This window comes from Platalea leucorodia (assembly GCF_965183815.1).
Source record: "Platalea leucorodia genome assembly, chromosome: 2".
NCBI lineage: Eukaryota > Metazoa > Chordata > Aves > Pelecaniformes > Threskiornithidae > Platalea > Platalea leucorodia.
In genome coordinates, this window is record NC_138824.1 from 14,311,321 (window position 1) to 14,326,042 (window position 14,722).

General features: G+C 35.8%; 1 protein-coding gene across 2 annotated transcripts in view; it reads left to right on the forward strand.

The window, feature by feature from the left end:
• Positions 1–14,722, forward strand: part of CNTN5 (contactin 5) — a gene marked incomplete at both ends in the record, with an annotated part of 363,298 nt that overhangs the window by 176,459 nt on the left and 172,117 nt on the right. The gene's annotated exons all lie outside the window — the stretch shown is intronic.

Here is a 14,722-nt window from a genome sequence, read left to right on the forward strand (position 1 = left end):
GATTTAGAGGAACACTGAAGTTTGGGGTCTGGGTTATTTTTTCCTTAAGACTTATATTAATGTTAAAATGGAAGCCAAATATGTGTCCTAGACTTAATGAAGAGTTGACCTGTAGTAAGGGGATCTATATGAAGACATACAGGACACCCGTCTTAACTCTGTTTTGTTTCTCTCGTAATTGAAATAGCTTATTCTTCAGTCACTTTAATTCGTTGTGGAAGCATGATGCTGAGTAACAGAAACAGGCCACTTAAGTAATGGTATTAGAAAAGGATTGCTAAATGTACAGGACAGAAAAGTTTCTTTAACAAACCTTTAATATGTCATATATAGAAGACAAGATGCCACAACTTCTCTATCACTTCTTTACATGTCCGTAACATACAAATGATCATAATGTACATACAAAATGTTTTAAAAACACTGTTTTTAGAGCCACACGTATCAACTGAATGAGTTAGCTATTATGAGTAGAACGGTTCCTGCACTTTCCTCTTAGGCTTTACTATATTTTTGTGTTTATTTGACTTTAACTGAATGCTAACGAAGCTTGAACTTTGCTTTTCAATATTGGGAGAAGAAAAAGTGTTAGAAGACAGGTTCACAGTCCTTTAAACTCTATATTCCTATCCTAATTCTGGGTTAATTCCATTCATCTTGTCTCTTCACCCATATTTTTCCCTGGAAGAATCATAAAGATGTTTCCCTCTTGCATCCCCTATTTTGTCACTTTTACTAGACTGCTTTAGAAAATTTCTTGTCTAGTAATGCTAATTCCCATGTGTGTTATCATTAAAGTGAATGTCCACAGCCCCTGACATGGCTCAATATAGGAATCTGTATTCTTTATCTGTGCAACGGATTGATGACTATGACTGTAGTTTTCACTATGGAATGAACAAACACAATTAACTTCTTTTTTTTTTTCCTGTGGTCTTCTCATTACTCAATACATGACCAGTAATTTTGCTTCTGACTTCCCTGGAGCACTTTATAGCATTTCCTTCCTTAATCTTGTCGAAGGCATGCATCTGAGGATATGAAATTTAAGAGTTTGGGAATGATAGAATTTTCTGTAGGGTAGCATTGTAACGAGTCATGTTTGCCAATGAGGAGTTACTCCCAGTCTGTTGGCAATGTGTTGTTATTAGATTTTAATTACATTTTAATGATCTGCATGTGCCCCAAATTCGAGGCAATGTCTGTATAGTAGGCATCTGGATAAATAATTATTATCGATTTAAACTTCCTTGACATAGAAGTCTAGATTTTCTCTTATTCTTATTTTTCTAAATAATTTGAAAAGTAATAAATGAACACAAATACATTACTGGTCCAACTGTAGTAAATTCTCCGGAGGAACTTGTAATTTGGTATTTTTTTTAAAAAAACTTTTCCAAATGTTATCACTGTTGATAAATCATGCCCCCCGCCCCCCCTTTAAAAACACTAACAATTCTTTCAAAAAATATGCTAAGCTACATTAGAAGCTGAAAGTTTAATGTTCCTAGACCCACTGGATCACTCACTGGAGCTGTTTTTTCCCTCAGGGACTATGAAATTGTAGTGAGAGAAAGCTGGTTGACCTTGGCCAATTAAAGCAGCGCACAATGCTGGATGAAGGGACAGGCCTGACAGGGCTCTGCTTAAGGGACGTGTGCTGTAGTTTCACAGCCACACTATTGTCAACAAATATTACCCCAGCTGCCAGTTCAGGAGAATCAAAGTGAAAGGAAATACCAAGAGAAGAGGGAGGAAGCATGGGAGATTAATTAATTTTAAAAATGCATTGAGTATGTTGGCCCTCAGGCTTGTGCTCTATTGCCTTTCAGGTGCCAGCCGTATGTGGCTATTTGTCTACGGCTTGACAAATGGGACAATAATGATGAAAAGTTTCTGTAGTGGGCAAGCTCCTCTTCCCTAGAGACAAGTTACTAGCCTGTTACCGAGGTGTCCCAACAAATTAGACATAACTATCAGGAACCCCTCAGTCTAGTGATTAAACAAGACAGCATTGTCCTGCCAGGTTTAACAGAAATGTATGTTCATGGTACCACAACCATATTTCTGCAACTAGTATTGGAAAGGTACTAATTAAAGCAGGAAATGGTGTTGCAAAAACTTTTTCTGTGGCACAGGCTATATAACTTCTAAAATAGCAGGAGCCCAACATTAATAGATTGAAGACTGGAGTAGCATACAGCAGTTACAGTCACAGAGGTACAGGCCTCTCGCAAAACTGACCCTCTCATAATAACCTCCCTATTAGAATCCATTTGCTATTTAGTTCTGGTGTTTTACTAAGCTGGTGGCTGGAACAATGCTGTTTTACAAACATGTCAGTTAGTTAAATGTCAGAAAGCCCGTTTTGTTTAAGATAGAAAATTCCTAATTAATCCCAATTACCTCTCCACTTCATATCACAGAAAAGAATAGAGTGAGAGTGCACATGTTAATCAGTGTAACTAAGGAGAAGAAGCCAGAAATACAATGCTGATCAGACAGCTGAAACAAGAGGAAACATAAGAAGGAGGAAGTGATGAGAAACAATTCATTTCTAAGGGTCTGGATTCTAGCTTTTCCTCTCCATTACCATTGTGGGGAAATCTTAAAGGTTTAAAAAAAAGATGAAAACAGTGGAGTTTTCAGAAAATGCAACTCTTCCCAGACTAGGCATGAGTAACTGAATTCAACGGTGATTCTGGTAGAGATAACTACTGAAAATGTTAGGAGGTCAGTCTTGATTCAGAAGGAGAAAGCTTTGGACTGAACTGATCTGAGTCAGTTATTCCTTATTTTGTAAGTACGATATAAAAGTGAACTTAGAACCATTTGAGGTGATACAATGCTTAGTGAGACATAGATTTTCACATAGCCTTATTTAATCTGTTCAGGAAGATTGTTCCAAATAAATGAAGCGGTATGAAAACAATTCTAGTTGGGATATCTAGTTTTCATTTTTCCTTTTCTAAGGGGAAACTAGAAGTTGTTTAGAAATATATATCTGCTTGTATTTATGTTCTTTTTTCCTACCCAATACAATTGTAACTGGCATGAACATAGTTATAACTCAACAGTAAATACATTAAAGGCAATTGCTTGGATTTTTCAAGGAGAAAATGACTGAATGGATATAATCATAATATCATAGAGTTCAGACAAAAATCTGAATTATTACAGCCAAATCCAAACCCCTGTGCAGCAGCGGTTTATCTACCGACAAAAAAAAAAAAAAAAAAAAAAAAAAAAAAAAGATGAAAAAGATGTTTTCCAGAGCAATAACAGTGAAAAAGTGACTTCTTTTCTTTTTAACAATGTAATAATTAATACCACACTTAATTCTGGTAATTTGATGGCCCACTTCTATCTCCTGTGTTCTCATGCTATGTTCCAATATTGTTAAAATCATTGCTGATGACTTCATTAGCCAGCTAATACAATTCCTGTTGTGTTGATGCTATTACCCAAGATCAGAGAATCTGTAACTGGAAAATTTCACTTCATTTATTGGTTTATTGAAGCATTAATTTTCATGGTATTTTCCTCTTTCAATAATTAAGAAAGTCTTCCATTGGAGACTTCAGGGGTAAAATTCAGGAAGAAGAAGGAAGAATGGAAAGAAGGATATAGATAATACTGATGAAGGGTTTGTCTCAGTCTGGCTTTTCCTGCAGAACCACAGGGTCCTTTAGGACTTCAGCAAACCAGCATGTAGTTTCAATGCTGAAGAGTCTATTTTCAGCTCTGCCAAACGCAAGATGGAAGGAAGGAGCACTTCCATTTTACAGAGGATAACAGAGGATGATCTACAAAGAAAATTTCAAGAAAAGACTAAAATTGTACTGATTTACAGGTCAGATCTTGTGACTTTATAACATCATGCTTCATGCCTAAAAGGAAAAGGGCTTTGCAAAACATAATTAGTCTTCTGAAAACTATGCACGTACTCAGCACAGGAGGAAGCAGAATTGCCTGTTGTTTGAATTACTTTAATAATGACATTTCTTTTAGAAAAAAAAATCAGGGAGAGTTGGATAAATATCTTCTTTTTCCATGTGATATGTATATATAATGTGACACATCAGGTGTCTCTTTGGCTGCCGTTGCTAAGGGGTTGAGGAGGAGAGATTATAATCATGGGACACTGCTCTAGGCTGAAAGTAAGACAACAGAAAGCTATGTATTACCTCTAAATAACAATTATGTGACAAGTAAAAGATGGATGGAAGCAGTTCACTGGGTTTCCAGTAGTGCAGAACAACGTGCACAGGGACTCAACAGTGTATTGTCTGTATGTAGAAACAGGTAAGAGTCACAGTTTCTACATTGTTAAATTTTAAATGATTGATTGTTGCTGAGGTTATTTGTAGTGATTTATTTGTACAACATGGTTGAACAGCATTATCAGCATTCTAGGGCGGTTTGCTAATGTGACATGTATCTTCCTCTTCATCTGCACTTTGAGTTATTTTTTAATTAAGGTGAAAAAAATAATCTGTCACTGTCATTCTTAATACTTAAAAAATGTCTTTTGGGGACTATAAATTTGGTTTTATGTTATTCTCTGAAACATATGTTCATATGTTCCATTGTATTCAGAAAGATGTAATGGAGGATCCATTCCTTGGTACATTTAAGCCTAGAACATACACCAAGAAGGAGCTGAGCACTAGACCTTGAGCATCTGGGGGATTATGTCGTTTATACTGCTTTTTTTTTTTTTTTTTTTTTTTAATATTTGAAAATCAAATTCAGAGGGAGGATGAGGAGGTAGCTACCCACCTCCGATGCTCTTCTACACACCTCCTAAGGATTCGTTGACTATAACTTTTTTGTGTATGTTTTGACATTTCTTGTAGATGTACAAAGAGCTGGTAAGGAGAGGAAATAATATTAGAAATTAGAAGAATTAGGTATTAGTGGAGATTTCACTTTGACTACGGCCTGATTCATGACTACTGGGAAGTCACTTCCTTCCACCTTCTTCAGTTTTCCCATACAAACGTGATGATAATGGTACTGCCCTTGATTTGAGGTCTTGGGATAATAAATACCATAGAAGGAAAGGAACAAGCCCAAGGAAGATCCATCAATCATAACATACCATGGCCATGGTGCAATTCACCTAACACTGACCTGCAGATTGACCCAACAAAGTCTTTAAATTTATATTAAAACACCTAGCACCAGGAGAATGTAAAGCAGCGAGGCAGTGGGGTGTATCTTAAGTTCAATATGTGCAGCCATACAAAGGCGACTCTACAGACTGAGTACTCAGTTTTTGCCAATACAATTCCTATGACAACAACTGCATGGAGGGAGTGGTGAAGGCTGTTAGAAAAGACTGTGTTTTGAAGTATAAACTAGAACTGCAGTAGCCTTTTATTTTTATTTCTGCACCCAGAAGCCTGAAATTAAATCTTGTTAAATAAATTTTTCTGCTACTATTAATCCTTCCTGGCATTAGGAATAAAGGTGAATGAGGTATAAAGTGACAAATATAAGTTGCTTGCTTTCTTAGAAGTACAAAAAGCCAAACTGAAACATACATATAAACTCCTTGAGAGACTGATAGTCAGATAACTGGACTACTAGTGAGTATTTTCAGCCAAATTACAGAATCTGCTTAACAGAGCTTCTGTTACTAAACGACGAGTAGAGGAAAGCTAGGGATGCAGAGTTTTTGCATCTCTCAACTGAAAAAGAGGTAATATCATTCTTGCACTTGACAGAGTGATATTCCACAAATTTGGATGATCATCATCCTATCACTACTTTGTTTTGGGTTTTTTTTTTGTTTTGATGAATGTCCTAGTTATGCCTTCGAAATGCATTACTCTATAGGTATCATTGCAGTAGTCATAAAATGAAAATTCTATGTAATGCAGCAGCCCACTTGGGTGCAGAATTCTGGCGTTCACTGCAGGTAACACTGCTCTGGAGTATGACTTTTCATTGTGCTCACCCCTGCAGCAGACTTAGGTAAGAAGTAGACCATGCCGGAATAACTATCACACCAGTGCCATTAAAATACAGAGAAAATCGAGTGTCGTAGCATGATCAGGGAACAAGAGAGATGATGTAAAGTGTGAAAGAGAAAAAAGGAGAAAAAGAAATTATTTTAAATTCTGTTGAATGTTTTGCCAGAGAAAATAATTTCCGTATATAAATATTATATGCAGTGATATGTTTTCCTAAGAATTAAACAATTTCCTCATTATTTTCCAACGCCACTTCATGAGTGCAATAGTCATTACCACAGAATTCTTCTTCATTCAAATTATTAAGAAATAATCAACTTGTGTTACTGTACATTCTACACATTTCCATCATAAAAAAAGGTTCTAGTAACAACAAGCTATCCAAATCAGAGTTTACCAGAGACTCGTCCTGCACATTTGTCACTGTCAAGTTTTATATCTCCTGTAGATCAGTGATTACAACTGCATAGGTTTCTTTTTAACTTTTAAAATGTTCAGCAGCAGAGGACAAAGAATTCCAGAACTGATCCTTTTGATCATGCTTTGCAGTCAATTTCTAATCCTTGCAATGCACAATAAATTAATTTTGAGGTTATTCTAATTCTTTTTAATCAGCATGTTCTTTTATAAAACATGAATTCTAGGTACACTACAGAAACTTTGCTGTCTTTGTCAATAAAAATAACTATAAAAATATACTGAGTTAGTTTCACTAGATTTATTTTCTTCCAATATTGTTAATTATATCTCACTTTTTAAATTGGATATTAATCAAGTCTCCTATCAGTCATTGAATTATTTCATCTAAGATTGAAGCTGATGAACTCATAATGATGTGGGTCTTCCTGGTTACCCTTTCTAATGCTGGAACAAAATTATGTCTAATTCTTGTCTTTGGAAATTACTAATCATAGAATCATAGAATCATTTAGGTTGGAAAAGTCCCTTAAGATCATCAAGTCCAACATCCCTAAGCACCACATCTGTATGTCTTCTAAATACCTCCATGGATGGTGACTCAACCACTTCCCTGGGCAGCCTGTTCCAATGCCTAACCACTCTCTCTGTGAAGAAATTTCTCCTAATATCTAATCTAAACCTCCCCTGGCTCAACTTAAGGCCATTTCCCCTTGTCCTATCACTTGTTACTTGGGAGAAGAGACCGACCCCCACCACACTACAACCTCCTTTCAGGTAGTTGTAGAGAGCAATAAGGTCTCCCCTCAGCCTCCTTTTCTCCAGACTAAACAACCCCAGTTCCTTCAGCCGCTTCTCATAAGACTTGTTCTCCAGACCCTTCACCAACTTCGTTGCCCTTCTCTGGACACGCTCCAGCACCTTGATGTCCTTCTTGTAGTGAGGGGCCCAAAACTGAACACTCTATTTGAGGTGTGGCCTTATCAATCAGTGCCGAGTCCAAAGGGATGATCACTTCCCTAGTCCTGCTGGCCATAGATGTTTCAATAGTTCTGTAGAGTCAGTAGTATTGATTAAAAGAGCTGCAGTGCTAATGCTTAAATTCCGAATTAAATTCTCTGGTATTCCTTATTTAGACTGTGTAACTTCATTGCTTTTTACCATCCACTTTTTTCTCCTTTTCCTAGAAAATAGCATTATACAGTGACATCTACATTACCTGCTATGTTATAAAATATAGAACGTGAATTTATATGGAGCATTCAGGATTTCTCTACATAAGTATTGATTTTCATTCCTACCTAATAATAGATGAGTATCAATAGTAGAGCTGTTGGTATTTTCTTTTCAAAATATTTTTAAAACTTCCTATTTGTAGTTCATCTGCCTTGTGGTCAGAGTTTTCTCTTCCCAATGTTTTTCTTCCTTAAAAAACTTCTTTCAGTCGTAACCACAAATTTATTTGTTTCCACCATCAGCTTTTTTTTCCATAAATTTACATCATTTTCACGTTTTCTTTACTTTCATAAGACAACAATATATATTGATGGCCTTAAATTCTGAAATTACAGCCTGTCTAAACATTCCTTTACATGAAAAGGTTACTGAGAATGTGGTATCTCAAAAATTATTTCAGAATATGTCAAGAAAATCAAATGTCTTTCTTTTGTTGTTTGTTTGTCTTTAAATAAAGGAGGGCCCATAGTCAGGCTGAGTTTGAGTTCTGCAAAGTAACTCTGACATAATATTAAACACCGAATTTGTAGGCAATAAGATGGTAATGAGGTGTTAAAAAACAGCCAATATGGATTTGTCAAGAACAAATCATATCTTTTTTTTTTTTTCTTTGAAAGCGTGGGTGGCCTAGTGGAAAGAAAGGCATAGTTAGTGTTTGTGAATGACTCCTAGCTGCAAGACGTTACAATCACTGCAGAGCACAGAATGAGAATCCAAAAGGATCAGTACATTAGAGAAATGGCTTGCAATGAGTAACAAAAAAATCAGCAAAATGCAGACTACTATACTTACCAAAGATCAAATTTACAGATAGAATAAAGGGAAATAAGTGATTAAACAGCATTCTTCCTCAGAAAAATACTGCTATTACAGAAAATGGAATATTTAGTAGAATGGAAAACTGCATACTTCAGTTCTAGGAAATACTAAGAGGACTGCTACCTATAGAGTATGTGAGACTATTATTCCAATTATCAATAGTGTTAATGTCTCAAATAGAATACCATGTCTAGCTTTGAGTCCTACATTATAAGATGTAGAAAAGCAGTAGAGATGACAACAATAAAACTAAGTAGAAGATTCGAAATCACTGCTTTTAAGGAAAAGTTGAAGATATTTGGGTGATCTAGCCTCAAGAACAGAAGCTTCATACATATGAGGATAATGGTCTTCCATTGTAACTGTAAAAGTTTATTATAGGTCATCAATAAAGTGTTTTCAATACTTTCAATATGGTGAGTTGAATAAGTAATAAACAGTACTGCAAAAAAAAAAGGAAATATACACAAATATTAAGGAAAACTGTCTAATTATTGACTGAGCAATTAAATAGCTTATTCTGAAGATCTAAATTTAGGAATTTGACTCACTGGACATTTTTAAAGACTGGACTGATAATATCTGGTCTTGTCTGAGGGCGAAAGAGCCTGAAGGACATGTGCTCATGAGTTGCTTTTGATCACAATATAGTGATTCTTTCTGGAACAGAGTTGGTTTTTTTTTTATTTTAATATGAAAATCATGCCAGTGACAATCAAATACACATAATACTCTAGCATCCTTTCCCAGAAATCATATTTTTGTTGAATGCTTTGTGGTCTCTTTAAAGAGTATATGTACGAGAAAGAGATTTCATCGGTCTTTACACGTTTCAATGGTTGGCTGCATTTCATACATGTCAAATGTACAAGTGAGACTGTATTGGCTGTGTACACTGGTAATGACAATATAATATTTGTATCCTCCAGTACAAGATTAGTCCTGACAGTACACTTACCTTTTCTACCATACTTTTAGTTATTGGCTGTGCAAATGGTTATAAGAAAGAGAATATTTGAAGATTTATCACTGTAATTAAATCTGAACAAAGACAAATATGTGATTGGTAGAATTGTGTTTCAGGTAAGTGAGCAGTAGATACAGAGCCCCCAGAGCAGAAAAGAAGCAATTTCATTGCTAGCTGATAAATCGACAATATCTGTTTGCTCTATGTGGGTGCATTACAATGCAACAAATAAATTACCTTCATTAAATATTTTCTTGGAGGATTAATGAGCACTGATAATAAGCCACAGCAGCACAAAGAAATGCACCAAAATTATTTATCTGGTTGTGGTGGGAGGCTGGAGGAACAACCCATAGTTATCATTCATTTTAGCTAAAAAGAAGCCTTCCCCCTTCTGAATGTGAAGTGTTCTCCATCATTAGAGAGTGCCACATATTGCACCCGTATTCTGTGGTTTGTACACAGAATATGCAAGCAGCAAGTGTGATGATAAAGGTTGAAACTGGGTGTGTGATAAAATAAGGTTTCCTATTTTCAGCAAGAGATATTTAGGCATATATTTTTCCTGATACTTTATTTTGTTTCAGTGAAATATTTCTGAATGGGAAAGCAAAGCCATCATGCAAATTTCATGGTTCATAGCTATGTATAGTAAATTCATCTTGAGTGCACTTTTTGCTTCTTTTTTTATCAATAAAAAAAAAGAGGAGAAGAAACTTCTCCAGAGTTGCTAAAACTCCCAGATTATCTCAGATTTTGGCTGTCATCAGGCATCAGTGCCATTTATTCATCAAGTACTGCCATCTTGTGGAATTGGGGTAATCAGAGGAAAACGTAACCAGAGGAAGAGAAACATATTTTCCCAACAGGATACTGGAGGAGATGGAGTACAATATCTCCCACTGCATTACAAAAAGAAGACACAAAATGGACTTATTTCTTGTACAAACACCACAACTCCACAGAAGTGCAATTATGGGATGTGCATTTGCATGCTTTGCCCTTAAAGATACAATGTTTAACCATTGTGTGGACTGTTTATGTGGCCTTCAAGGAGTTTGTATGGTGACTTTCTTGTTACATCTTCACTTGCCACCCAAAATACCACTTAGCTGACAGGATTGATGAAAGAGCTGTCCAGAAACTGCATGTTAAAAGGACGAAACAAGCAATTTCTCAGGAGAAAAGCCTTGAAGCAAATCTGGGAAATATTCAGGCACTAACAAACACAGGAGTGAATATGTGATGGTATCTGAATGCCTCCAGCACAGCTCATGTTACAATACTTAAGGGCTTATTTCTTACTGACCCACAATGACAGAAAGGCTTTTGCATTACCATAGTACTGATGTTTTCTGCATCAGAATGATATCTCCAAAAGCACAATACAACACTAACATTAATGCTGACATGTCAGTATTCCAGCTTCATTCATTATGGGAAGTATGTCACGTTGTGACAGTTTAGGAATTAGTGTTGTTAAATGGAGAAAATAGATCTACAAAAATCATTTAAGAAATTATAGTAAACAAAATTTCACACCATATATTCTTTTTGGCAGGAGATAGATGCTCTCTTCTCACTACTTTATCACCAAGTGACCCAGATTTTCACCTACATTGCCCACTAAAAAGTACTTAATAAAACACAGAAACAAATTGGACATTTGGAAGGCTTTCCAAATGACCTTCAGAAAACAGATACAAAACACCTTGGAGACATTTTTCTGTAAACAAGTCTGGTCATTCATAAAAGGAAATACCAGTTTTGCAGTTACCAAAATGACTTAAATAATTTTCACACCAAGACTTTGCATATAACAGGTCACAGGAGAGTACCAATTTACAACTGCCTCTATAATTCATAATTTCTCTTTTTACTCTCTGTTTCTGTTTGCGTTGATGAATAGTATCCACATAAAGTTTCTTTTGTGTTGGCAGTCAACTGTAATTTCCAGGAAGGGCTCTGCATCATCTTTGTGGTTTTGGCATAGGTGTCACATTAAAAATAAAAAAGATGGGCATAAAAATAAAAAATAAGATCAGCATATATCCTGTAAAAATACTCTAAACTTCTGTATACTGCAGTATTCACAGTTTCCTATTTTCACTTAAACTTTTTTTCCCTGTTGAAAGCAAAATGAGTACAGCATGGAGAAACCATTTACTCAGTCTTTTCTCAAAAGGAGATGACTTCAGAAAGTTCATATCTAGGGCAATTACTTCTTGATTTTACAGTTGTAGTTTTGTTTATTTAGATTTTGGTAGCACCAACTTTTAGCTTCAAAAATCTCTTGAAGCTCATCATTATTTACCTGTCAGGCTTGAGATGCATCTCTGGAGTTTAGTCTCCTATTAAAAAGTTATTACAATGACACTTGTGCTTTGTGCTTAGCCAAATGACACTGGTTCTAAAATCTTTTAACCTAAACCATTATAGGAAAATATAGGCTTGAAGTTCACTAACAACTGCAGTGAGCTGTGTGCAATAAGCCTAGTGTCATCTGTTTAGTCTTAGGCTTCTTGTTCTGAAATTCAAAAAGTTCACTCAGTGGTTTACCATTTTGTAAAAATGGGATTTCAGATAATATTTAAATGCAAGCCTCTCTTCTTGTAGCTTACATGTGCTCCTGTGCTGAACTGCTGTGGGACTTGGGGCATACAAATGTATTCACTGTTGTTTTAGAATATTTTACTGTGTGTGTGCTATAGATGACAGACTTCTCTATAGACAGACAGCAATGTTTTAAATGTTGATTCTCCATCGTTCTCTCTTTATTAGTTATTTTTATACGTCATTGCAATCATTTGGGTATTCTCTTAGGCATGATACTGCCAAAAGAAAACAAAACAAAACATAACAAAACAAAAATAGCAATTCTGTCATTTAAGAACCCTAAATAAACTGGGAACATTCAGAGCCCCAGAATATGAACACCAGTGCAAGTTTCATCCCCTACCATGGCTGCAAATTTAGAAGTGTGAGACATTTGTACAATGGATCAATGTCAAACTACGCCCATTTTCCCATAACTGCAGTCATTCTCTTAACACCCTTTTGTAAAATCATTTCTGCAAGATCATCCATCTATTTCTGTCAGCTAAAAACTATTGGGTCCCCAGATCCCCAGCCAGCTGTGGTTGTTTCTGACTGCTCTGCATAGCATGCATTGGAAATTGCAGAGTTTCCCTGAGATATTTCCACTGAAGCCTATGCATACTGTATGGACGTAACCCTCAAAATTATATTTAAGAATCTGCTGAACTCATTAACCAGGTCTGATAGGAGAGAAACTTCATAAAGTGTGTAAGGGGCTTTTCACCTGCAAAGAAGGTTCAGAATTCCAGATCAGTTCTGGATCTGAGCATTCAAATGCAAAGTCTTCAGGTATTTGAAAGTGTATTCCCAGGGTTTTGCTTTTTTAGAAATGAAAAATAGGAGTAATTCCTTCAATGTCAATGGACTGACAATGATCAAGAAGTAAACTGTTAGCACTTTTGGCTGTGCTTTAGAGTTTGGGCTCCTGGCTGGAATACAGATGCTGTAGCTATGCACAAATAAAAACATTAACTGCAGCTTAATAGCATAAATGATTTGAGTTTTAGATTTAGCAGAAGTTCTGTTACTTTTTTGTCAGTACCCTGTCCCAGTACCCATTCATCCATCACTCCATTTTTAACAGCAAAAATAATTTAGAAGGTTACAAAATGACAGTATCCCCCCTGGATTCGGCACCAGCAAAGACTAAGTGCTCTATTTCCTTAGAGGCACAAAAATTTATTGCCTGAAATACGTTCCTTAGGAGAGGTTCTAATTAATAAATGAATAATTAACTGTGTGTGGTTTTAGGGTACAAGTGGAGAAAATTCTATTCTACGTGAACTACAAATGAACCCACAATGACAACTGCTTTACACTTGGTTTGAACTACTTTTAAGCCAGAGCAATTAGTGAGACTGATTGCTTCCATTTGAATTGGTAACAGGTGTCTTCAATTAAAGCCTATGCATTTTCCTTGAACTTGTATGTTCATCATCACTTTGTAGAATTTTATGCTCCCATGAATCATTTCTGCCAGATAAGACATCATAGCAAAGTGTGGCAATGAAATTTTCAGAGAGAAATATTTTGGGCTAATTAGTATTTTGCCTGAAACATAACAGAAGAGGAAGGAAATTTTGAACACTCAGAGAGCTCTCTGTGAGCCCTGAACTCCTCAGGGTCCTGTGTAACCACTCAGAATTACAATTAGATCTGAGAAAGGTTTTAAGCAAAAAGTCAATGATGTGTGCAGCTTAATTCTGTTTTGGAGAAATCTTCCCCTACTGTCAGGTAAATATGACTAGTCCTTTAACATAACATTTTTGTACTAATACTATCGATTTTTCATAAGAAAATTTTCATCTGACTTCAAAACTAGACTGAACTTCAAAATTAAGCCAGAACATCCTGCATTGCTACATCATTGCTTGCACTATTTGCTTATATTGCTTAAAAAACTAGTCGTTGTGCTTTTCCATTCCTTTTTGAGCATCATGCCAGGGAACGGTACAACACAGGGATAAAAAGGACAGATCAGTGGGAATTTCTAATGCTTTCTATACTGTTAAAGTCAAACTGCACACCTGGCTATGGAATATATTTAGCTAGAATGTTAATGTATTTCACATTTCTTGTACCATGAGCTATACCAGTTCCTCTCTTATCGTTAGTAAAAAAGCACACAGAAAAATTTAAATTTTGAGGCGTTTCCTCTCACCCCTTTGACCCTTTCCTTTTCCAGCTAACTTTATATCAAGAACACATTTTGACTGTAGTGGGGATAAAAGTATGAGAGAACGAGACTGACACACGTGCAACTACTGTCTTCATATCGCTGCTGAAGCTGAGAGTAGTCACCTAAGAAATATGCATCTAAAAACTTGGAACTTGCTATACCAATGGAGTAGTAGCAGGGATTTTATATACCTGGACTAGCTTTGGCTTTTCTGATTTTGGAGTCAGTTCTTTAAAGACTATCACGGGGGGAGATTGCAGAAGAAATTGCCTTACAGGTAATGTGCTAGTTTAAGTAGTGAAGAATATTTTTTTAAAGCGTGAAGACAAAACAAAACAGTGGAAGGTAAGATTGAAAGGAAAACAACATGTAAAAAAGTATACATAAAGTTAAGGCTTTAAAGTCTCAATTCGTGGAACTCCACATGAATAATTCCCTGCAAGGAATTCCCTGCTATATCAGAATCTCATTAACTTTACTGATCCTTCTAATACAGAGACATTAATGCATCTAGGTTTTTAATAA